Source organism: Leptopilina heterotoma, unplaced genomic scaffold, assembly GCF_015476425.1.
Source record: "Leptopilina heterotoma isolate Lh14 unplaced genomic scaffold, ASM1547642v1 Lhet_8, whole genome shotgun sequence".
NCBI lineage: Eukaryota > Metazoa > Arthropoda > Insecta > Hymenoptera > Figitidae > Leptopilina > Leptopilina heterotoma.
The window spans coordinates 1,640,544-1,665,971 of NW_025111180.1; the positions used below are offsets into that span (position 1 = coordinate 1,640,544).

A 25,428-nucleotide genomic window follows, 5' to 3' on the forward strand; every position below is an offset into this window, starting at 1 on the left:
CTGGAAAATTATTTGAGGAATTGAAATTAAATTTTTAAGAATAATTACATTTTTTGAGAAATTCCTGTAAAATTGTATTATAAAAATAATTGAAAACCTGCGATGAATTTTATTATTTATAAAAATAATTGATTCCCTGTAAAAATTTTATTTATTAAAATAATTGAATTATTGCGAAGAAATTTAAAAAAAAATGGTAAATAATTGAATTTCTGTGAAATTTTTATTATTTATGAAAATGATTAAATGTTTGAATAGAATTAATAATCAAATTTTCTTTTAAATAGAATTATTTTCAATAATTATTTTATCTAAAAGAATTCAAATTCTTTTAGATAAAATAAATACTGAAAATAATTGAAATTTTGACAAAAATTTTATTAAAATTGGAATTTATTTTTGAAAATAATTGAATTTCAGAATAGATTTTTTTTAATTTATAAAAATAATTGAAATTTTGACAAGAATTTTATTAAAATTAAAATTTAATTTTTAAAATAATTGAATTTTATAAAAGATTTTTATTATTTATAAAGATAATTGAAATTTAGACAAGAATTTTATAAATTTTTTAACATAATTTTGAATCCCTGGGAAAAATTATAAAATTTCATTAAATAATTGAATTCCTCGAAAGAATTTTTAAAAATATTTTTTCAAATAATTGATTTTTTTGAGGAATTGCAATTAAATTTTTAAGAATAATTATATTCTTTGATCAATTCCTGTAAAATTGTATTATAAAAATAATTGAAATCCTGCGATGAATTTTATTATTTATGAAAATAATTGAATATGAATTTTATTAAAATTTTTCAAAATAATTGAATTATTACGAAAAATTTTATTAAAATAGGGGAACATAGTCTAGGTCGGCCACCTTTTTGACTTTTGTTTATAACTTTTTTTTAAAAATGAATTTGGACAATTGAAGTATATGGTTGGAAAGTCCTGTTTAATAGGAACATTTTTTCTGTACAAAGTAAATTGACAGGTTTAAAAATGAAAAAGTTATAAAGATTTAAAAAAAAAAAAATTTGTAGTCCAGGTTGGCCATTACAGTCAAGGTCGGCCATGTTTAAAATTCAAAGGGCATTAATCGTTAAAAAATAAAATAACATGTTTGGAGTTACGGAAAATTGATTCTTTATTGTTTACAGTTTGTAACTTAATGAAATAACAAAATAATAACAATAAACAATATAAAAAAATAAATATAAATAAAAAAAAGTTTTGCACTAAAATATTAATAAAATTAAATAAAAATATTAATAAGATGATCAATTATATTATGAGTTATACAGAATTGCAGTTTTTGCAAATGAAGTAGCTCGTCCTCAACTTTGCGCATTTTAAACACATAGTGGCCGACCTTGACAGTAAGTAACATTACCGAATTGTTGTAACCATAAAGAAATACGTTTCGGGATTCGATTTTTTACTTTGTTTTCCTTTCAACCATGAGTCCCACAAATTTTCTGCATACTTGCCTTGACGATTCAATTTGTTTTTTATCTTTTATTAATGGTTTTTCACATTATGCACAAAACTTTTTTTGAGCTTTTTTTGTACCGACGTCACAGAAAACACAATTTTCGATTTTCCGAAAATGTAATTGAACAAAAAGTTAGGTTTCACTAAGACAAGCTTCGACAAAAATGCGCGTAGGTGGCGCTAGTGAACTTGACAAAAAAACGCGAGTGGCCTACCTAGACAGTAGGCCAACCTTGACTACATTCCCCTACTTAAAAGGAATTGGATATCTGTGAAAAATTTTTTTATTTTTGAAAATAATTGAATTCTTTTTAAGAATTTTATAAACATTATTTTAAATAATTTTTCGAAACTTTATTTGTGAAAATAATTGAATTTTTCGATTAATTGATTTAAAATAGTATTAAAAATAATTGAAATTCTTCGATTAGTTTTATTATTTGTGAAAATATTTAAATTCTTGCTTGGAATTTTATCAATAATTTTTTTTTTAAATTAAATTTCCAGGAAAACTGTTATTTATTAATGAAAGTAATTGAATTCATGTGAAGAATTGTATAAAAATTTTGTTAAATAATTGATTTTTTCGAAATTTTTTTGAAAATGCTATTCTAAATTAATTGAATTCATGTGGGAATTTTATTATTTATGAAAATAATTGAATTTTGGATGAATTTTATCAATTTTTTTTTAATAATTGATTTCTTTTGCGAAATTTTACGAAAATACTATAGATATTGAAAATAGAATTTCGAATATTTTTTGAAAACAATGGAATTGTTTTAAAGAATTTGATTATTATTTTTGAGAATAGTTTTTTGATTTCTAGTATTCGCAAATTTAAAGTAGTTGAAATTCTCAAAAAAAAAAAAAAAAAAAAAAAAAAAAGTATCGACTGTGACCCAAAAATAATGTATTTTCTACGGAGTTTTTTAATACTTAATTTTGTCAAACTTGTCTTCAAAGTCTTTTCACGCCTGCATGAAAAAAGCGCACAAGTAACTTTTGTGCGATAATTACAAAAGATTTCTCTCCGTCTGGGCTACCTGGGAAATCACTAAAGAAAGGAAAATGTCTTTTTTTTGTAATATTAAATTGCTTTCATATATTTAATATAAAAATGATGACTTTATCACTCGATCATCTTAATTAATAAAAAAAATTTTACTTTTACGTTTTAAAAACTTAATTAATAAAGATACTTCATGACACCGAGTAAAAACATTTCAATGTTTTTGTTTAACTTTCTTATTTTTCATATTCTTTATTTGCTGTTTGATTTATTACTATTTGTTGTTTTCTTTTTCTTTATTTATTTTCTTTTTTTTTATTTATTATTTCCTTTTTTTATTTATTTTCTTTTTTTTATTTATTTTCCTTTTTTTATTTAATTTTCTTTTTTTTATTTATTATTTCCTTTTTTCAATTTGTTTTCAACTTAAAAATAATGTAATAAATAATAACAGTAAAATAGCAAATAGCAGACAGCTAGATATAATAAAAATAAATGAAGAAATGCTTATTAATAAATTCAACATTACAGAATTTGAAATCTCATAATTGGGACATTAGATTATGGTATTGAATAATCCAAGTTCTCAATAAGTATATTTCTCTCTCTATATATGTATTAAAAAGAATAAACAAATTTTACAACTGTATTAGAATATTTTTTTTAGTAAAAAAAAAGTATTGAAGAAACTGTAGTAAAAAATAAACCACAATTTTCTTGAGATTTTACTTTAGGGTTCAATGACTTTTCCTATCTCATAAATGTATATTTCTTATGCGATCATCCGTACCTGGACAGCAACTTTTCCTTCATCCACACATTTCTCCGCTCGTGTATAGTAAAGAGCTATAGTGGAGTGGAATAGAATGGAGTTTAGCTTGGAATGACGAGTGCCATAGGCTGAGCGGATGCCGAGGATGCCAAGCCCAAGGACGCGAATTCCGACAAGATCATAACTAGTGATTTACGAAAAAAAACCTCTCATTGCACATAATGTATGTAGGTGATTTTTTTCAGAAAATCATCATATTTTCCACGCAAGTTTTGTGGAATGTTAATTTAATACACAAACAAAATACTAATAGTGTCTTTTAACATTGGAGAAATAATCTCTGCTATATTAGGATTAAGGAAAAATAATCTCGAATAAAGCGAACTTGGATCTTAATTAACCTGTAAGCTTGCGGATAACTTGCAGCAAGCTTGTAGCTTAATCCTTTTGCGCCAAGCTGGGCGGGGACCCATTTACATTTTTCTAATTTTCTATCTTTTAAAAATTGATTTCTTATTAGTAAATTTTAGATTTCTTGTTTTTATACCGTTATTTAGTCATAGAAGTGAAAAAAATTTCAAATTCAAACCTTTTTGAAAATCAACAATTTATAAAAAATATTATTATTATAAAACATGAAGAAATAGATCACTCCGAGACTTCGACTCGGAGTGATCGATTTCTTCAAGTTTTATAATAATTAAAGATGATCGAGTGATAAAATAATTATTTTATATTATAATATAAGAATATTGTTACTGTAACTTCTTTAATTTTTTTTTTTTTTTTTTTTTTTCTTTCATTTATTAGCAAGTGAAACTTCAAAAGAAGTTTATTTCAGCTGAACAATAGTTTATATACTTAGACAATCATTTCCATTCAATTGTTATTTTCTAGAATTTTAAAATAAAATTCTTCTCTAAATTAATTATTTTTAATAATTTTTTGAAAAAGTTCTTCTTGAGAATTTTCAAATCCATTTGTTTATAATTCAATACTTTACGTGAACTTTCGATTATTCGGAAATTCTTCAGTTAAATATATATTAGAAAATAAAAACTTGAAATAATTTTAAAAAAATTCGATTTAACTTTTTGAAGAAAATTAGTTTCATAGAATTTTTAATTAAAAAGTATGAAAAATTCAGATTTTCCAAGATTTGAATTTGAAACCTTTACAAAATTAAATTATTTCTAAAAATTCACGCTACATTGCTTTTAATATTCAATAATTATATCTAAAATATTAATTGAAATTAATTTTTAAATCAATTTTTATTAAAAAATTCTACGAGAATTCAATTATCCAAAAGCAAATATAAATAATTTAATGAATAATTTAATGTTTATGAAATTGAATTTTTATACATAATTTTATCTACAAATTTGTAAATAATTTAATTCTGTCGACGAATTTTAATAAAATTTTTAAGAATAATTACATTTTTCAACGAATTCGATTAAAATTGTATTAAAAATAATTAAAATTCTGCCATGAGTTTTATTATTTATCAAAATAATTGAATTATTGCGAAGGATTTTGTAAAAAAAAAGTTTCAAATAATTGATTTTTTTCAAACAAATTTAGGCAAATTCTATTTTTAATAATTGAGTTCATATGAAATTTTTATTTTTTTTTTGTTTGAAAAATAATTGAATATTCGTGTCAATTCGTGTACAATTTTATAAAAATTTTTGTTTAATAATTGAAATCTTTTGGTAAATTTTTATTAAAATAGTAGAATATTGAAAATCATTGAATAATTAAGAAAAATTTTTGAAAATCAATGTAATTTTTTCATGATTTTTATTAACATTCCTGAAAATAATTAAATTACATTTTGTCAAAGAATTTTGCTATTCATTTATAAAGATAATTGAAATGTTGACGATAATTTAAAAAAAATTTTTTTTAATTAATTGAATTTCTGTGAAGAATTCTATTAATTTTAAAAATAATTGAATTTTGCAATGCTTTATAAAAAATCCTCAAAATAATTGAATTTTGTCAAAGAATTTTGCTATTCATTTACAGAGATAATTGAAATGTTGACGACAATTTATTTTTAGACTTTTTGAAAAAAATTGAATTTCTGCAAAGAATTTTATTAATTTTAAAAATAATTGAATTTTTGTGATAAATATTATAATTTATGAAAATAATTGAATTTTGCAGTGAATTTTATAAAAATTCCTAAATACAATTGAATTTCAGCGAAGAATTTTGCTATTTATAAAGATAATTGAAATGTTGATGGGAATTTTTAAAAATAATTGAATTCTTGGGATAAATACTATTATTTATAAAAAATAATTGAATTATTGCGAAGAATTTTATAAAAAAAAAGTTTCAAATAATTGACTTTTTTAAAAAAAAATTTATGCAAATTCAATTTTTAATAATTGAGTTCATGTGAAATTTTTATTTTTTTTGGAAAAATAATTGAATATTCGTGTAGAATTTTATAAAAATTTTTGTTTAATAATTGAAATCTTTTGGTAAATTTTATTATAATAGTAGAATATTGAAAATCATTGCGAATTAAGAATATTTTTTGAAAATAAATGAAATATCTTCATAATTTTTATTAAAATTCCTGAAAATAATTGAATTTTCTTAAAAAATTTTGCTATTCATTTATAAAGATAATTCAAATGTTGACGACAATTTATTTTTAGATTTTTCGAAAAAATTGAATTTCTCCGAAGAATTTTATTAATTTTGAAAATAATTGAATTTTACAGTGAATTTTATAAAAATTCCTAATATAATAGAATTTCGGCGAAGAATTTTGCTTTTAACATTTAATTATCTAAATTTTTAACTAAAATTTATTTTTAAATCAATTTTTATTAGAGAATTCTACGAGAATTCAATTATTTAAAAATAAAAATAAATAATTTATTGAATAATTAAATGTAGGGGAATGTAGTCAAGGTTGGCCTACTGTCTAGGTAGGCCACTCGCGTTTTTTTTTCAAGTTCACTAGCGCCACCTACGCGCATTTTTGTCGAAGCTTGTCTTAGTGAAACCTAACTTTTTGTTCAATTACATTTTCGGAAAATCGAAAATTGTGTTTTCTGTGACGTCGGTACAAAAAAAGCTCAAAAAAAGTTTTGTGCATAATGTGAAAAACCATTAATAAAAGATAAAAAACAAATTGAATCGTCAAGGCAAGTATGCAGAAAATTTGTGGGACTCATGGTTGAAAGAAAAACAAAGTAAAAAATCGAATCCCGAAACGTATTTCTTTATGGTTACAACAATTCGGTAATGCTACTTACTGTCAAGGTCGGCCACTATGTGTTTAAAATGCGCAAAGTTGAGGACGAGCTACTTCATTTGCAAAAACTGCAATTCTGTATAACTCATAATATAATTGATCATCTTATTAATATTTTTATTTAATTTTATTAATATTTTAGTGCAAAACTTTTTTTTATTTATATTTATTTTTTTATATTGTTTATTGTTATTATTTTGTTATTTCATTAAGTTACAAACTGTAAACAATAAAGAATCAATTTTCCGTAACTCCAAACATGTTATTTTATTTTTTAACGATTAATGCCCTTTGAATTTTAAACATGGCCGACCTTGACTGTAATGGCTAACCTGGACTACAAATTTTTTTTTTTTTAAATCTTTATAACTTTTTCATTTTTAAACCTGTCAATTTACTTTGTACAGAAAAAATGTTCCTATTAAACAGGACTTTCCAACCATATACTTCAATTGTCCAAATTCATTTTTAAAAAAAAGTTATAAACAAAAGTCAAAAAGGTGGCCGACCTAGACTATGTTCCCCTAGAATTTTAAAAATCATTGCGAATTAAGAATATTTTTTGAAAATAAATGAAATTTCTTCATGATTTTTATTAAAATTCCTGACAATAATTAAATTAAATTTTGTCAAAGAATTTTGCTATTCATTTATAAAGATAATTCAAATGTTGACGACAATTTATTTTTAGACTTTTTGAAAAAATTGAATTTATCCGAAGAATTTTATCAATTTTGAAAATAATTGAATTTTTGTGATAAATATTATTATTTATGAGAATAATTGAATTTTGCAGTGAATTTTATAAAAATTACTGAATATAATTGAATTTCGGCGAAGAATTTTGCTTTTAACATTTAATTATCTAAAGTTTTAACTAAAATTAATTTTTAAATCAATTTCTATTAGAGAATTCTACAAGAATTCAATTATTTAATAATAAAAATAAATAATTTATTGAATAATTAAATGTATCTTAAAATTGAATTTTCATAAAGAATTTTTATCAACAAATTTTTGAATAATTAAATTTTTTCAACGAATTTTAACAAAAAATTGAAGAATAATTACATTTTTCGAGCAATTTGATTAGAATATTGTATTAAAAATAATTAAAATTCTGCAATGAGTTTTATTATTTATGAAAATAATTGAATCCCTGTATAAATTTTATTTATGAAAATAATTGAATTATTGCGAAGAAATTAAAAAATTTGTAAATAACTGAATTCCTGTGAAATTTTTGTTATTTATGAAAATGATTAAATATATGAGTAGAATTTTATCAAAATTTATTTTAAATAATTGAATTCTTTCGGAAATTTTTATTAAAATAGGAGATATTGAAAGTCATTGAATTGGGGAAAAATTTTGGAAATAAATAAAATTTTAACAAGAATTTTATTAAAAATTTTGAAAATAATTGAATTTAGAAGAATTTTATTATTTATAAAGGTAATTGAAATTTTGACAAGAATTTAAAAAATTGTTTAACATAATTTTAAATTTCTTCGAAAAATTTGATTCCTTTTGAAAATATAATTGAATTTCTGCAATCATTTGTAACTGATGCTTCATCAAGATTCAATTTCTTTTAGTGTTTTTAACTAAAATTCCACTATATATAAACCCATTATTATTAATAATTTATTAAAAATATAATATTAAAAAATGTAACTAATTTCAGAAGAATTTGAATTATTAAGATTTTTCAAATTTTTCAAAACAAACAAAAAAGACAACAAAATTCTGAATTTTCCAATGAATTCTAAAAATTTATTTTTTGCGAGTATTTTTAATAAAAATCTCTTTCCCCTGACTAGTAAAATGTTACAGCGAGAAAAAAAAGAATGTAATAGGATGTAATTAATATTGAATGTAATAATAATAAAATGGAATAATAATAAACGTGTATTCTCTTCTTTTCGCTGTGACACTCTTCTAGTGACATTATTAATATTTTATAGCAGACATCAAATAGCCCCTGTTTAATAATCCGTTTATTAAATTTTCAAATTAAATGTTTTCTGTGTAGTTAAACAGTTGTTAATTGATGATAACAATTCTGCTATAAAATTTAGAATTAGTTAAAATAAATACTAATTAAAAAAAATGCATTCTTTATATTTACAAATTAAGAAATTCATGACGCAAAAATTTTTCTTGTACTCAGAACACATAAAGTTAAAAAGCAATTTTCTTTACAAAATTCAAAAGAAATAATTAGATAAAACATAAAAATTTATAAAACAATATGTAGGTACAAAACTAAAAGGAATATTATTTGAAGTTTAGAATACAAGTGATGCATATGGGTACATAAATCTATCAATGAAAAATTCCAAACGCCAGAATTATTTGAACCCACGACCCCAAAGTTAACTATTCGAAATTAACCGCATCTACCTACCGCAACAATTTATTGTTTTTATCTCTATAGAATGTTAATAAAAGAATTCTCTTTTCTTCTAAAATTAAAAGATTTTTACAGTTATAATTATATTCCTGAAATATTGCATTCATTAGCATATAGGATCATCGATTATATATATTTTATATCCAATATAACATTTTTAAATTAGTAAGCGACAAAAATAATTTTGTCGCTTACTAATTTAAAAATGTTATATTTTGCAAAAAAAAATTGTTATTTTCGTTTTTTGCTATTTTTATCAATATTTAACGGAACTAAATTTAAATTGAAAAAATTACGTGCATTAACTTTAAAAAAAACACACACACTTTATGAGCCGGACGTCTAATGTATATTTTTAGGATGTCTAAAAGAGGAGAAATTACAGGATTTCCTCTGGACGTCCTTTGAATATCAAAGAATCTGTATATGTCCTTTGGATAACCTTATAGGACTAGAAAATAATTTTTTAAAAATTACGTCCCATGAATATTTTCTAGATATTCTGTGTATATAGCATTAATTATAAAATCATGGATATCTCAAGGAGATCCAAAATATATTTTTATTTTGGATCTCCTTGAGGTATCTTGCGAACATCATCTGTAGATATTAGTAAATTAAATGAATCACGTATTCCACTGTCTACGTTTTCGTATTTTTTTTATTAACATTTTTGAACGATTCTCGGTCATTATCCTGAAGATCCCGAACCAAATGTGTCCCGAATGTATTACATCAATTGTATGTTTTGTTATTTTATGTAAAACTAACGGACATTTTGTATCCATGCATCACTGTGATTAAATAGCCTCTATCTTTTTTTTTTAATTATTATAAAAGTAATTTTTTTTAAATAATAAGAAATATAAAAAAAATGTTCAATTTAGATCTTAATTTTATAGCATAATATATCAAAGATATGCTTATTTTTAATGTTATGATGTACGGACAAAAATTGGATTTTTCTCGTAAAAATGCCCTACAGCATCATTGTCGATTTTTGTTTTCATAATAAAAATTAAATAAGATTTAATAACATTTTATTTAAATAAAATTTAATAACATTTTATTTAAATAGAATTTAATAACATTTTATTTAAATAAAATTTATTTACTATCGATATTAATTCCCAGAGAATTTTTTCAATAACTATTTGATAATGAAAGAAATATTACGTACTGCATATAGGCACGTATGTATTGGAGCACAAAATTTTACTTTTAAATCTAATTGTCTTAAATTTAAGTTTGACATTTCAGTTCTCGCGTTTGACATTTCTCTCGCATATGGTATAAAATGACAATTCGTGTATAGCTCTTTGACATTATGAACGAAGTAAATATGATCATTCAGTTTAATGAGGGTAATAATTGGGCACAATCCTAACAGTAACTGATGTTTCAGGATATCCTACGGATGTTCAATGTGTATCCGAAAATTAGGATAACCCTATAAGATATCAATTGGATGTCTATGATTCACTAATTTTCTGAAAAAGGAGTATTTTTAAACCCTAATTTTACCAAAACTATTAGGATTTTGAGAATAAATAAATTATATGTATATCTATTAATTCGAACAGTTTTTATTGATTTTAGGTGTTTTAGGGGGGTTTTAATAATGTAAGGTGATGAAAAAAGAAAAAAAAACAAGGGGATAAATTGAATTTAATATTACATTTTAATTATATAATCAATAGGTAAGTTTTGACCCATTAGTCGTTTTCCTTGAACTTAAAAATTATGTTTATTAATGAAATTATTCAGTTGTATTTTTGTACAGAATTAATCGGTTTTATTTAATTTATTTGTCATATCTTGAACTATCACAAATAAAAAAGATTGTTATATGAATAAAAGTTTGTTTACGACAAACAAGATTTGTTGGCTTTGTATTAACAATTCCACTCTTTAATCTTTAATGTAATCATTGCTTTTTTATACAGCTTCTAGAATTAAATTAAATATTTCTTATATTGAACATGGTAGGTACTTATTGTTGACATGCATTATTTTTAACAAAATTTATATCCTATTTTAAAAAATCAATGGAATGATTCACTCAATGCATATATGTTTAATTAATATTCTTCAGAAGGAAGTAATTTTTATTTTATTTTTACTTTAGATCGTTCTAATATTTTAGATCGATCTTGCGGATATAATAATACATGAAAACTAGTAATTTTAATTTTTAGTAATAACTGAAGGAATCTTATATAAAAAAATACTATAAAATTATAGAATATACTGCAAAAAGAAGTATCTTAAAATACCTTGTCGTCTCTTTTTTATAAGATATTTAAAACATCTAATTTTGTTGATTTTCCATCATAAGGATCAATGGATTTTAAGATGCTTTTGATAACTTTTTCAAAACAACTTAGAAGTGACTATCATAGTATCTTAAAATTAAAAAAAAAATTTTTACGTTTTTTTACATATTGTACTTTAAAATTACATGAGTTTATTTAAAAAAATCAGTCTAAATAGGATATCAAAGGGGTAGAAATTAGAAAATATTCAAATCCTTCTTTCAACGATCTTTTCTCTTTTAACCGTTTAGATATTCTGAATATATCTTTGCATTAATAGGAAAATTATTATAATCATTTAAAAATTAAGTAACGATCATGAAATTTTTTAAATTTAATAAACATATATTTGTAATACAAAGTTATTTACAGAGTTACTAAATTCTAATTTGTAAAATTTTTATAATTGCTACATCAAAAATGTCTTAATTAATGGGGATTCTTTCAAATACTTGAAATAAAGGGGTTTCAGGGTCGCTGCATGAATTCAAATCTGACCTCAAAATTAAAAATTCAAAATGGTACGCTTCCCCACTCGGTGTAAAAAGTGAAGACAGGGACACAAAAAATGCGTTAACATATGTAATCATTTTCAATCCGCCATTTTGAATTTTTAGCTCAGTTTTGAACCCAAAATGCTCCTCCAATATCAACTTTCATAATTACCATCATAAATTAATCAGATCGTTTAAATTTAAAATTTTCTATATTTTGAAATATAATTTGAATTTTAAGTCCTCAACAGGCATCTGTTTCATAAAGGCAGTTTCTGTTTTGCAATAATAAGTAACAAGGTAACAAGTGTGGTATAAGAGAGTAAGGGAGAAAGTAAATTTTATTTGAATTCACTGATTCTTTTAATCTTTTTACTTTGACTTTCTGTGGCAAGTAAATAATTGTCGAGAGTATACCCCTGAACGTACGCACAAATTAACAAGTTCTTCTCTGTTATTTGTGAAGAAATCGTGTTAAAAAATTTCAAAAACAGTTTTTTAAATTAACGAAATAGTTAACTTGCTTGTATGAATAATGTATGTTTAAAAAGTACTTTTACTAATTCTATACTATGCGTAAAATATCTAAAATTGAATATTATAATTAACGACTATTAACTATATTTATACTGCGTTTTTAAAATTACCTGACCAAATTAAGAACTTACGCTTCATTTTAAAATATCCTTAAAAATATAATGAATCTTAATGAGTGCTTAGATAATTGATAAATATATGCTTTAGGACGAGAGAAATTTTTTTATGTACTTTTCGATGTTTAACCTTTCTTATGATTTCCATCCAAAGGTGTCTATTAAAAATCAGTTTTGAAATTACAGGTATAGGACTTTTGGGCATATAGTTAAATTTTCCTGAACACTTTTTCTAATGTAGTATTATGTTTAAAGACATTTAATATTAGAATCATTTTCAAATGAATTTTATAGCCATAAATGAAATTATTATTTTAAGTCCAAAAATTGAATTAATTAAGTTTCAGTTTTAAAAATAGGCTATTAAATCATTTTGATTTCAAGATCTAAATATTAACAGTTTAGGCTTTATTTTATAAATAGTAAAAGTTACTCTGTATGTTTCACCTTGATGTTTAGACTTTTAAGAAATATCTAATAATCTTTGATATTTAAAAATATCTCTTCGGTACAAAGTAAAAAGGTCTGTGAGATTCATTTGATTTTTAAACCTGATGCTAGCTTATACTACATTACAGGAAAAACAACCTCAAAGCAAATGTCAGTATTGGACTTTCTTCCTTACAATTAGAATATTGTAGATATACAAAACATACAAAAAATATGGGCGAATAAGTATCACATAAAATTTATTAGTTAGAATACCCTAGTACCTCTAAAGAATATTCTGAAAATCCGGATGATGGAGGAGTTTTTTTTTTATTTCACAATTAACATGTGACAACTGTGGTTTTAACACTCATCTGACTATATTATAGAACCAAAATTACTATCTTCACTGTTTTTCTTATCCTTGAAGAAACCGTGTTGGCAATATCTGTACAAGAGGTACGTCAGCTTTATGTATAAATACGTATATGTTAATGACATCTGCAACCCAAGAGTGTCATAAGAAGTAATTTCTTTACAATGCAACCATGCCCCCACGCAGCAGAAGAAGTTTCATCCTAAACATTTGCTAAACTTAATTTCCGGAATAATTCGCGAACCTGTTCAATATAAAAAGTAACTTCCCTTCATGATAATATTAACTTGTCAAAAAAATTGTCTAATTCAAAGTTTCAGAAAATATTGAACAGTATTTTTTCTACAAATATTTCTTGATAAAAAAAGTTATCTAAAAACAACATTGCTAACTTTTAGCTTTACTTTTAGCCTCGATTTTAGCTTCACTGTCATCAACATAAAAGTATCAAATTGCAACGAATTGATACCAAAAATGTATGAATCATATCAAAAGTTGATCCATATTTTTGGCATCAATTTGTTCCACTTTAGTATCAAATTTAATACTTTAAAAAAAATTGAATTCATTCCAATTTTTAAAAAATTCTATTGTCTCAATGAACCATCTTTAATAAATATTAAAACCAAACTATGCAATATTCGCTAAAACTTTGGAATTAAATATTTTCTGGCATGCGGAAATCAACTACCGAGTTTCACCAAGTATAAATATTCCGAAGATTCCAGATTAAACTTTATAGAAAATTTCTTGCGCTCTATGTGTACGCCGACCTTTTCTTATTCTGTGAATGAAAACGAGAAAACAATTTTTTACGTAATATGTTGGGATTAAATATTAAAACTATACTAAATATAATCATAATTACTCCGTTAAATTGTGTTTATTATTTTTTTACTTTCAACGCAACAGACGATGGAATGATCAAAACGATAAAAATGTGTAAAAAATTATAGCTTTCAGAGTATAATTTGAAAAGAAATGCACTTTCTAATGTATTAAAACAGGAATCATGTAATTGTGCAGAATATAATAAAAAATGTACAAAAGTGTTTGAAATTGCAGATAAAATTATGACACTTGGTACTCTTAAATATTTTCAATATCTCGAACATTTTTTTACTGATATTGCAAAAAAAAAAAAAATGAAAATTTGAACCAACTACGGAACTTTAGTGCCTTCTTCTTTTGCAACTGTTAATAAATCAGTTTCTAAAATTAAAAATTATATAATTTTATGAATTTTAAATAAATTGGTCTGTATCCTTTTATTTTGAGTGAACCTATTTGCTGATTATGATTTTTAAGTTTAGTTGAAACTTATGGAGAGATTGAAAGTTTTAAACTTGAGATTCAGCTAGGAATTTACGCATTTCCTGTAAACTTGTAAATTTTGCACGGCTAACTTATGAATAGCGGCAAAGTTAAGGCAAAATGTTGTGTCATTTGAGCTATAAAAAAATGAAGAAAAAAGAGAAAGGCAAATTATTTACCGAGAGAAGGAAGACTGTTCACCTGCCTTTATAATCCTTATTTAGATCTTCACTCTTGGTACCACTATCACCAACACGAGTTTTTTGTCAAGAAAAAATTAACAAAAAGCCACGTTTAAATTTTGTAAAGTAATAAGCACCAAGAGAACTCACGACGCGGCCATTTTGGTAGCAAGTAGCGAAACGTCCTGCACGCGTTTCACAGAATTTTCATAACTTGAAAGAAACTTGAATTTATAAATGAACGTGACGGGCAACAATCCAATACTAAATTGAATACTTTGGAATTCTTGGCTTGGTGTAAGTTTCGAAACGAATCGGTAGACTTCGGTTACCTTCGGTGCGCTGGCATTACAAACTTGCTTTGAGAGCGAAGACTTACTCTCTTCCCACCTTATTCTTACCTATATGTACAACAGATTTTTATGGGCCCCACTCTTTAAGCTCTATCCCTTCTCTCTCAGGTTTATAAGGCTCTTTCTAGGCTACTCATGCTCCGATCATCGTATCGCCAAGGCATACCTCGAGAATAGAATGAATTTTTTTTTTTTTATTCTCAATCACTTGTGTGATAATTATTTTTTAAAATTTAGGTGTTATGTACTTTTTTAGAAATACAAATAAATGTAAACTTGCAGTTTTAAAGGATTTCTCAACAAGTGTATAATCAAGTTCGATTGCGTCTTTATCCGCTATTTTCAATTAGACCACTCCTTTTCCCTACTGAAAATTCCCACGTAGGTACCCACGTAGGAATCTACATGGGAATCCGTATAGGTTCTTGTAGCATTAATGATTTTTGGATACGAATTCATCAAGGAATGATTTAAAAGAAGAAAATGAAAATAATAGGTCCTTAAAAAGAAGAAATTGACATATACACAAAAAACCTGAATTCATTTTTGTTCACTTAATGTGAACTTAATGTGTAAAGGAATGTAAGAACATTCCTTTTTTTATTGCCCTTTACGATCTATCGATTCTTTTTATAAACAAATAAACTCTTCTAGTACCGTTTACATCCGTTATATCAAGTATATTCATATCCATTCATCTCTTATTACCTCCACATCTTCATCTTTTGTTATATAAGTTTTTCTTTCCTCACTGTGAAAAAACATTCAACCAACAGATGAAATACCTATACATTTTCAGAAATTACTAATCCACACTTATGACTGTCAAATTCAATAGTTTTACCATCCATAAGCATTCTGTTTTGATATTTATTAGACAGTCTCAACCGCACTATAATTTTTTTATGGTTGATCAGTATTTTTAATCTAAGATATTTTTGGGTACCCTCAAACAATGGAAATTGTGGTAAATTTTGCAAAGATAAAGATTCATTTAACCTTTTCAGGTCCTCTAAATACAAAGCACTCTCGTAAGCATTTAGCCATCGTTTTTTATTTTCACTATAATCAGCGGTTGAATTCCATCCGACTTACTGACTCCTCGATTAATTCAAACATTTTTTTAACTTCAGTACACCAATTGTATTTATTTGTCAAAAATTTATTTCCCGATAAAATTTTTAATCTTATAAAACATTGTTTCAGGTATCTGTTGTCTTCCATATTTAAAATCTTTTCAATAAATTCCAATATTCTTTTAAAAACAATTGAGGCCAGCTTACAAGAGCCCATTTTGAATTGACAAGCGTATGAAGGTGTATTTTCTGGAAGTTGCAATACTTTTTTTTTAAATTAACTTAAATTTTCTCTATTTCATCCAAATATCTTAGACTCCATACTTCCGATGCATAAAATACAATACACTGATACACTAACTTTCAAAAAGTTTTTCAATTGATTCCGAGCCGTCTAACTTAATTCTATCTTTCAAATTATTTATTTAGAATAAGTTCCTAGATTTAACAAGCCCTCTAAAAAAACAGTTACATAACACTATAAATTTAAAAGTATCGAATCGCAACGAATTGATACCAAACATGTGGATAAAAAAAAATTGATTCAAATTTTTGGCATCCAATTTGGTACTTTAAAAAAAATGTGTTGTATACTATATATCTAATTATCTTTTTGAATTCCATTTGTGTCCAATTATTAAGTATTCTCTACTCTGCCGTACAAACTAGTAACTTTCATTTGTATTTAGGTTGTTTTTTATTTGCATAATTACGGGAAAAGCGATGACCTTAAACCGAATGTCACTTGTAAAATTTTTTCTTCAGCAATGTAGTACTGCGATTAAGTTTTAATTTAAATTGAATTTATTATATAACACGAAAAACAAAGTCTGAAACCGTTTACATATGTCTTAAACTGCAAATTATTAAAAAGTGGCCTATTTTCGACTTTAAAACTGAATTACATCCATTCTTCGAATTAAAGTCATACTTCCAATTCCAAAAATGAGCTAAAATTATAGTTGTAACATATAATGTTGTGCCATATATTAACAAATTAAACATACTGTTCATATTATAAACCATTGTTTTTTTAAAATTATAACAATTCTTCCTTGTGTATATATAATGTAGTTTTTTTTAATTTGAAAAATAGATAAATATCACATTAAATGCTGAAGAGCAAAATGTTAATTATTTATGATTTGTTTACATGTGAATTTTTAACATACTTATTCGGGAATTTTTGGGATTGCTGATTGTGGATTCGATGTTATAGTATTCAAAAATGCAAAATGGCGGATCCAATATGGATGACAAAAAAAAATTAAAAATTTCAATTAGATTAAATCGTGTCACTTGGAGGTTTTTTGGGATCGCTGATTACGAATCTGAACTTCATTTTAAAAAATGCAAAACAACCGATAACCTATGTAATTCGTTTGCTTCTAAGGTACCTTTCTTGGAAGCGCGTAATTTTTGTTTTATGTATTCTTTCGCATAGAATTTTGAATAAACATTTTATTGCAGCGAAACTCTAAAAAGAATTATTGTCTTGCACTAAAAGTTGAATAAGAATGATCTTGCATTTGTTTTTCAAAAAGCGAATTATATCAACGGGAGGCGGCGAGTTTTTTTGCACTTACATCAAAAGAAGTTTTATTGGTGTTGTCAAAATCATCTGAGAAATCGAAAGTTGTTTCGTTGTTAGATAAATCAACAAACATGGGAATGGGAACTGTATCTGAATGCGGAACTGTGAGTGTTACACGTTGAATACCTGCATAAAACCATCGTAGATTTTTACCAAAACTAGACGATTTGCCTAACCAAAGTAGATTAAAAAAATCAATAAATTAAATTATTAAAAACTTTATAAAAGTTACAAGACCACATATATCTTTATTTCGATAAATGGGTTTCATGAATGAACAGTTTTTGTGGTATCATCAAAAATTAAATTTTTATAACGTTAATTTATAATGCATTAACAAAATATTTATTTGTAATTTGAACAAACAATTTTACCATTAGAAATACAGCAAAAAATTAAAATAATATTAATTTTTGTCTCAAAGTCAAAACTTTTAATCAATTAATTATTTTCAAAGTTTTAGAATCTCATTTTTCTCAAAGTTGGTCTTACAATAATAAGCAAGAAAAAATAATAAAATTATTATGTAATATTGAAAGAATGAAGAATAAATTTTGAATAGAAATAATTAAATAGAAATATAATAAAGAAATTAATTTATGGTAAATTTAAATAATATTCCAGCTACTAAAAATTTTTGAGTGACCGCACAAACAAATATAAATTTTAAGAAGAATTATTTAATGCTTTTGACCTTTTCTCATAGAAAAATTTTGAAATTTTTAAGGGGTAACATCACCCAGAGCCTATACAAAATACGGTCTATTTCAATTAATTATTTTAAGAAAACGGTTCAGTACAATGTTGCTAGGTTTTCTGCAACGTTAAACACATGAATTAAACTTAATTTAAAAATAAAAAAAAATTTTTTGTTTTCAAAATGGCGCCTTCACAACAGTTCAACGTAGATCACGTTTTTTAAAACAACCTCTGCGGCCGGAAGCTTTTCTACGTTCCATAAGCACCTAGGCAAAAAATTCAAACGAATTATGAAAGAGGATGACATTTACTAGAAAAGAACATAGGATATTTAAAAAATATCAATTTTTCGCAAAATGGTATGACTTCGATGACAAAAATGTTATTTTTTGTTAAAAAATCAAGGTAAAAATAGTTATAAAACGGAAACGCATTAACCGATCTAAAAAATCCTATGTACATCGATAAAAAATGTTGTTCTAAAGCTACAGTCTAAATTTTAATTGAATCCGTCAAAAAATGTTGGAGAAATCCTTCCGGACAGTTTTTTTTACAATTTTTTCACTGTTGGATGTGTAAAGGCGCCATTTTGAAAAAATTTTTTTTTTGTTTTATGTTTAAATTAAGTTTAACCCATGTGTTTAACGTTGGAGAAAACCCAGCAACATTGTACTGGACAGTTTTCTTAAAATAATTAATTGAAATAGACCATATTTTGTATAGGCTCTGGGTGATGTTACCCCTTTATTCATTTATACATTTTTGTAAAAGGATTTTCTCCTAAATTGTGTTTTTAAACAAGTTATTAATAAAAATTAGGATCACAAAATAATTCATATAATAATTATTCTCGAAACGATTCTTTTGTTTTTTCTTAAATGTCCAGAATTTTTAAATGTGTTTTTTTGCTAACTTGTAAATAATCATGAAACTGTTGCTTTTGACCCATTTTATTGACATGCCACCCTTCAATTAATACATTATAATAATCGTAAGTTCCTTTCCGTTAGCAAATTATCTGCATTCATTTGTTTGTTTTGAAAATTAAATTTTGTGGGTTAAGTATTAGCAATTTTTATTTTTTAATGTCAAACTTTTTAATGTCGAAAATACTTTACTTATTAAATTGTCTCGAGTCTTTGGTAAAAAATCTAAAATTATCAAAAATTCTAAAAAATTCAAAAATCCGAATTTCTTAAAATTCAACATTTTTTCTTCTCTTTTATGGGATTTAGCTTCATTATTTTTGTGAATTTAGAAAATACTTTACTTATTCAATTGTCTCGACTCTTTGGTAAAAAATCTAAAATTATCGAAAATTATCAAAAGTTCAAAAATCCGAATTTCTTAAAATTCAACATTTTTTCTTCTCTTTTATGGGATTTAGCTTCATTATTTTTGTGCTTTTAGAAAATACTTTACTTATTAAATTGTCTCGACTCTTTGGTAAAAAATCTAAAATTATCAAAAATTCGAAAAAATTCAAAAATTCGATTTTCTTAAAATTTAACATTTTTTCTTCTCTTTTATGGGATTTAGCTTCATTATTTTTGTGCTTTTGAAAAATACTTTACTTATTAAATTGTCTCGACTCTTTGGTAAAAAATCTAAAATTATCGAAAATTATCAAAAATTCAAAAATCCGAATTTCTTAAAATTCAACATTTTTTCTTCACTTTTATGGGATTAAGCTTAATTATTTTTGTGCTTTTAGAAAATACTTTACTTATTAAATTGTCTCGACTCTTTGGTAAAAAATCTAAAATTATCAAAAATTCGAAAAAATTCAAAAATCCGAATTTCTTAAAATTCAACATTTTTTCTTCTCTTTTATGGGATTTAGCTTTATTATTTTTGTGCTTTTAGAAAATACTTTACTTGTGTAATAGTCTCGACTCTTTGGTAAAAAATCTAAAATTAGCAAAAATTCGAAAAAATTCAAAAATACGAATTTCTTAAAATTCAACATTTTTTCTTCTCCTTTATGGGATTTAGCTTTATTATTTTTGTGCTTTTAGAAAATACTTTACTTATTAAATTGTCTCGACTCTTTGGTAAAAAATCTAAAATTATCAAAAATTATCAAAAATTCAAAAATCCGAATTTCTTAAAATTCAACATTTTCTCTTCTCTTTTATGGGATTCAGCTTCATTATTTTTGTGCTTTTGAAAAATACTTTACTTATTAAATTGTCTCGACTCTTTGGTAAAAAATCTAAAATTATCGAAAATTATCAAAAGTTCAAAAATCCGAATTTCTTAAAATTCAACATTTTTTCTTCTCTTTTATGGGATTTAGCTTCATTATTTTTGTGCTTTTGAAAAATACTTTACTTATTAAATTGTCTCGACTCTTTGGTAAAAAATCTAAAATTATCGAAAATTATCAAAAATTCAAAAATCCGAATTTCTTAAAATTCAACATTTTTTCTTCACTTTTATGGGATTAAGCTTAATTATTTTTGTGCTTTTAGAAAATACTTTACTTATTAAATTGTCTCGACTCTTTGGTAAAAAATCTAAAATTATCAAAAATTCGAAAAAATTCAAAAATTCGATTTTCTTAAAATTCAACATTTTTTCTTCTCTTTTATGGGATTTAGCTTCATTATTTTTGTGCTTTTAGAAAATACTTTACTTATTAAATTGTCTCGACACTTTGGTAAAAAATCTAAAATTATCAAAAATTCGAAAAAATTCAAAAATCCGATTTTCTTAAAATTCAACATTTTTTCTTCTCTTTTATGGGATTAAGCTTCATTATTTTTGTGCTTTTAGAAAATACTTTACTTATTAAATTGTCTCGACTCTTTGGTAAAAAATCTAAAATTATCAAAAATTCTAAAAAATTCAAAAATCCGAATTTCTTAAAATTTAACATTTTTTCTTCTCTTTTATGGGATTTATCTTCATTATTTTTGTGCTTTTGAAAAATACTTTACTTATTAAATTGTCTCGACTCTTTGGTAAAAAATCTAAAATTAGCAAAAATTCGAAAAAATTCAAAAATACGAATTTCTTAAAATTCAACATTTTTTCTTCTCTTTTATGGGATTTAGCTTTATTATTTTTGTGCTTTTAGAAAATACTTTACTTATTAAATTGTCTCGACTCTTTGGTAAAAAATCAAAAATTCGAAAAAATTCAAAAATTCGATTTTCTTAAAATTCAACATTTTTTCTTCTCTTTTATGGGATTTAGCTTCATTATTTTTGTGCTTTTGAAAAATACTTTACTAATTAAATTGTCTCGACTCTTTGGTAAAAAATCTAAAATTATCAAAAATTATCAAAAATTCAAAAATCCGAATTTCTTAAAATTCAACATTTTTTCTTCTCTTTTATGGGATTAAGCTTAATTATTTTTGTGCTTTTGGAAAATACTTTACTTATTAAATTGTCTCGACTTTTTGGTAAAAAATCTAAAATTATCGAAAATTATCAAAAATTCAAAAATCCGAATTTCTTAAAATTCAACTTTTTTTCTTCTCTTTTATGGGATTAAGCTTCATTATTTTTGTGCTTTTGGAAAATACTTTACTTATTTAATTGTCTCGACTCTTTGGTAAAAAATCTAAAATTAGCAAAAATTCGAAAAAATTCAAAAATTCGATTTTCTTAAAATTCAACATTTTTTCTTCTCTTTTATGGGTTTTAGCTTCATTATTTTTGTGCTTTTAGAAAATACTTTACTTATTAAATTGTCTCGACTCTTTGGTATAAAATCTAAAATTATCAAAAATTCGAAAAAATTCAAAAATCCGAATTTCTTAAAATTCAACATTTTTTCTTCTCTTTTATGGGATTTAGCTTTATTATTTTTGTGCTTTTAGAAAATACTTTACTTATTAAATTGTCTCGACTCTTTGGTAAAAAATCTAAAATTATCAAAAATTCGAAAAAATTCAAAAATTCGATTTTCTTAAAATTTAACATTTTTTCTTCTTTTTTATGGGATTTAGCTTCATTATTTTTGTGCTTTTGAAAAATACTTTACTTATTAAATTGTCTCGACTCTTTGGTAAAAAATCTAAAATTATCGAAAATTATCAAAAATTCAAAAATCCGAATTTCTTAAAATTCAACATTTTTTCTTCACTTTTATGGGATTAAGCTTAATTATTTTTGTGCTTTTAGAAAATACTTTACTTATTAAATTGTCTCGACTCTTTGGTAAAAAATCTAAAATTATCAAAAATTCGAAAAAATTCAAAAATCCGAATTTCTTAAAATTCAACATTTTTTCTTCTCTTTTATGGGATTTAGCTTTATTATTTTTGTGCTTTTAGAAAATACTTTACTTATTAAATTGTCTCGACTCTTTGGTAAAAAATCAAAAATTCGAAAAAATTCAAAAATTCGATTTTCTTAAAATTCAACATTTTTTCTTCTCTTTTATGGGTTTTAGCTTCATTATTTTTGTGCTTTTAGAAAATACTTTACTTATTAAATTGTCTCGACTCTTTGGTAAAAAATCTAAAATTATCAAAAATTCGAAAAAATTCAAAAATTCGATTTTCTTAAAATTCAACATTTTTTCTTCTCTTTTATGGGTTTTAGCTTCATTATTTTTGTGCTTTTAGAAAATACTTTACTTATTAAATTGTCTCGACTCTTTGGTAAAAAATCTAAAATTAGCAAAAATTCGAAAAAATTCAAAAATACGAATTTCTTAAAATTCAACATTTTTTCTTTTCTTTTATGGGATTTAGCTTCATTATTTTTGTGCTTTTAGAAAATACTTTACTTATTAAATTGTCTCGACTCTTTGGTAAAAAATCTAAAATTATCAAAAATTCGAAAAAATTCAAAAATCCGATTTTCTTAAAATTCAACATTTTTTCTTCTCTTTTATGGGATTAAGCTTCATTATTTTTGTGCTTTTAGAAAATACTTTACTTATTAAATTGTCTCGACTCTTTGGTAAAAAATCTAAAATTAGCAAAAATTCGAAAAAATTCAAAAATACTAATTTCTTAAAATTCAACATTTTTTCTTCTCTTTTATGGGATTTAGCTTCATTATTTTTGTGCTTTTGAAAAATACTTTACTAATTAAATTGTCTCGACTCTTTGGTAAAAAATCTAAAATTATCAAAAATTATCAAAAATTCAAAAATTCGATTTTCTTAAAATTCAACATTTTTTCTTCTCTTTTATGGGATTAAGCTTAATTATTTTTGTGCTTTTGGAAAATACTTTACTTATTAAATTGTTTGACTTTTGGTAAAAAATCTAAAATTATCGTAAATTATCAAAAATTCAAAAATCCGAATTTCTTAAAATTCAACTTTTTTTCTTCTCTTTTATGGGATTAAGCTTCATTATTTTTGTGCTTTTGGAAAATACTTTACTTATTTAATTGTCTCGACTCTTTGGTAAAAAATCTAAAATTATCAAAAATTCGAAAAAATTCAAAAATTCGATTTTCTTAAAATTCAACATTTTTTCTTCTCTTTTATGGGATTTAGCTTCATTATTTTTGTGCTTTAAGAAAATACTTTACTTATTAAATTGTCTCGACACTTTGGTAAAAAATCTAAAATTATCAAAAATTCGAAAAAATTCAAAAATTCGATTTTCTTAAAATTCAACATTTTTTCTTCTCTTTTATGGGATTTAGCTTCATTATTTTTGTGCTTTAAGAAAATACTTTACTTATTAAATTGTCTCGACTCTTTGGTAAAAAATCAAAAATTCGAAAAAATTCAAAAATTCGATTTTCTTAAAATTCAACATTTTTTCTTCTCTTTATGGGATTTAGCTTCATTATTTTTGTGCTTTTGAAAAATACTTTACTAATTAAATTGTCTCGACTCTTTGGTAAAAAATCTAAAATTATCAAAAATTATCAAAAATTCAAAAATCCGAATTTCTTAAAATTCAACATTTTTTTCTTCTCTTTATGGGATTAAGCTTAATTATTTTTGTGCTTTTGGAAAATACTTTACTTATTAAATTGTCTCGACTTTTGGTAAAAAATCTAAAATTATCGAAAATTATCAAAAATTCAAAAATCCGAATTTCTTAAAATTCAACTTTTTTCTTCTCTTTTATGGGATTAAGCTTCATTATTTTTGTGCTTTTGGAAAATACTTTACTTATTTAATTGTCTCGACTCTTTGGTAAAAAATCTAAAATTATCAAAATTATCAAAATTCAAAAATCCGAATTTCTTAAAATTCAACATTTTTTCTTCTCTTTTATGGGATTAAGCTTAATTATTTTGTGCTTTTGGAAAATACTTTACTTATTAAATTGTCTCGACTTTGGTAAAAAATCTAAAATTATCGAAAATTATCAAAAATTCAAAAATCCGAATTTCTTAAAATTCAACTTTTTTTCTTCTCTTCTATGGGATATTAAAGCTCATTATTTTTTGTGCTTTGAAAAAACTTACTGTCTGACATTGTCTCGACTCTTTGGGAAAAAATCTTTAAACTATCAAAAATATCAAACATTCAAAATATCAGGATTTTCTAAATTCAACATTTTTTCTTCTCTTGTATGGGATTAAGCTTATGCGTTTTGGGCTTGGAAAATACTTTATGTATAAAATTGTTTTGACTTTTGGTAAAAAATATAAAATTATCGAAATTATCAAAATCAAAAATCCGAATTTCTTAAAATTAAACTTGTTTTTCTTCTCTGTTATGGGATTTAGCTTCATATTTTGTGCTTTTAGAAAATACTTTACTTAAATTGTCTCGACTCTTGGTAAAAACATCAAAAATTCGAAAAAAATGCAAAAATTTAGATTTCTTAAAATTCAAACATTTTTTCTCTGTTTTAGGGAGTTCGCTTTATTATTTTGTGCTTTTGACAATACGTTACTGGTTAATAGTCTCGACCTCTTTGGTAAAAAATCTAAAATTATCAAAAATTCGAAAAAATTCAAAAATCCGATTTCTGTAAAATCAAAATTTTGCTTCGATTTATGGATTAGTTACATTATTGTGTGCTTAGAA

The 25,428-nt window shown here is 23.9% G+C and overlaps 1 protein-coding gene across 4 annotated transcripts in view; it reads right to left on the reverse strand.

The window, feature by feature from the left end:
- Positions 1-15,136, reverse strand: part of LOC122510994 — a 51,464-nt gene extending 36,328 nt beyond the window's left edge. For 2 of the 4 annotated variants that reach the window (XM_043625970.1, XM_043625968.1), the window contains exon 1: positions 14,738-15,133. The gene's annotated coding sequence lies outside the window, so the exon portion shown is untranslated. Of the gene's footprint in view, positions 1-14,737 lie in introns of all 4 variants that reach the window. The other 2 variants (XM_043625971.1, XM_043625969.1) reach the window with 2 other exon arrangements.
- Positions 15,137-25,428: the final 10,292 nt, after the last annotated feature.